Below are 2027 nucleotides of genomic sequence, written 5' to 3'. Positions count from 1 at the left end.
TGTTTTTTGTGGTCTTTAAATTGTTAGATTTTTGTGAGATAAGTGGATAACCTAGCGCAGTCGCTAGGAGTAGGGATGGCCATCAGCACATCCCCCATCGATGGTTGCCATCGATGGCTTCTAGAGCAGGAACCATCGATGGCTATAAACCATTCTACCTCACACCATCGATGGTTCCTGCCATCGCTTAGCCGCGCATGCGCAGATCAATGGGACGGGTCGCTGCGGGCATCCTGCCCGGCCTGGATCCGCGCACATGCGCAGAAGAAACTTTAGCCATCAATCCAGTTTGTTTATTTTGCGCATGCGCGCACCTCCCGGCGGGTGGGCCGCCCGCAGCGACGCTGCTGGACGCAATGACGCTGCGCACGCGCCCCAACTTTTTCCATCGGAAGCCATCCATCGATGGCATAAAACTATTCGATCATCCACTATCGATGCCCAAAACATGGAGCACTAGGTCCCAACCATCGATATTTTGGGAACATCGATAGTCGATGGCCATCCCTAGCTGGGAGCCCTTGCCCTGTGCTGGGGGAGTCCCCACATCCTAATGCGGATGATTATAGTTTTGCAAAACTATAACCCAGGCTGAATCAGGCTGCGTGTGTGTGTGGTGTGTATGTATGCAGTAATCAATCGGTAGATACCTAAAGCACAAATAATAAAAAAAATATATAATAGGGAACCTACAGCAAACCGTAATTATCACTGTTCTGTCAACAAGCATATTCTGTTATACAACTTAACACTAATGTGTATTATTGAAGTGAAAACTTGTGGCAACAATGTAGTTGAAAAGGTAGATAATGAAAACAAGCTTAGCGAGAGAGAAAAGATTGATAAAACAAGTTTGTAGAAGCATCCATACACTAGTATAAACAATGTTACTTTTGAATGTTGCCCATGGTGATTGCAGACCATAAATTTAGTAATTTGGCTTTTGTGATCCCTGCATTCAATGCAAGTTCACCAGATGCATAAATATTCAGCGTGGTAAATAGAATAAGTAATAACATTAAGACATAATAGCAGCAATGAGACAGTATTCCGAGACCCAAGAAATACCACCAGAGTAATGTATTACTGCAAATAAGAATATGTTTAACCCACAGCAAATGTCAGCAGACAAGACTTGTTATTAGCAGTGGAGCAGACCTGCTGCATTGCTCAGTGTGTTTACAGGCCTCGTAGGTGGTGCCGTTGTGAGGGTGCTCCATCCATGCAACAGAGCAGTGTTGTAGCAATGGTAGCAGCTTTGGTTTGTCGGCCATTTAGCCAGTGGGTCAGAGCTGCAGAGTGCTGTAGCATCAGCAAAGTCCTGATTGCGTTGTTTGTCTTCAAACATCAGTCTAGAAGATAGAGCTGTAAGATCCCAATCGTAAAACAATAGGAAGTGCGAACACCTAAATGGTTTCTCAGCCCTAAAGGAACTTGCCGGTTCCTTGTAGCCCTTTAGGGGAAAGCCACCCCTTTCTGTTCATCTGCTTCCAAATTTTTATTTACACAATTACTAACCGAAGCTTCCAAATTGAGTTCTCATATTAATATGGGGACTTCTATGTGATCTCTTACTTTCTTATCTCTTTAATATCTGCCCAATGCACCCACTCTTACCCCTCGCTCTTCCAAATAGACAACACATTATCAAAAATAGAAATGATCACTAGGATAATCCAAACTATTATCGGCTTATGTGCATTTCCTTTAGTGTCGTGTACTTTGATGCCCCCTGTACATTTTTTGTGCATTATACAAGTGGCCAGCCTCGTCTATATGCAGTTCAGCATGTCGACATAGTGAAAATGATGACATAAATGCATGCATGAAAGTTGCATTGTCGACATATCAACATGGTCACTGTCGAGCTTATATATCATACCCAGTGTAGTCAATACATATTGGTTTTGTTCTATATTTAATTTATATTAAGACAATTATATAGACAATTTATTCACTTGGGTAGTTCAGAGCAGAGTTGAAAATATGGTACTGTGATCGTAATTGGGGACATTTACTTGTGCAAA

Source organism: Crinia signifera, chromosome 5 (genome assembly GCF_055691185.1).
Source record: "Crinia signifera chromosome 5, ASM5569118v1, whole genome shotgun sequence".
Lineage (NCBI taxonomy): Eukaryota > Metazoa > Chordata > Amphibia > Anura > Myobatrachidae > Crinia > Crinia signifera.
The sequence above is the reverse complement of the archived record's forward strand: the minus strand, read 5'-3'. Positions refer to the sequence as shown.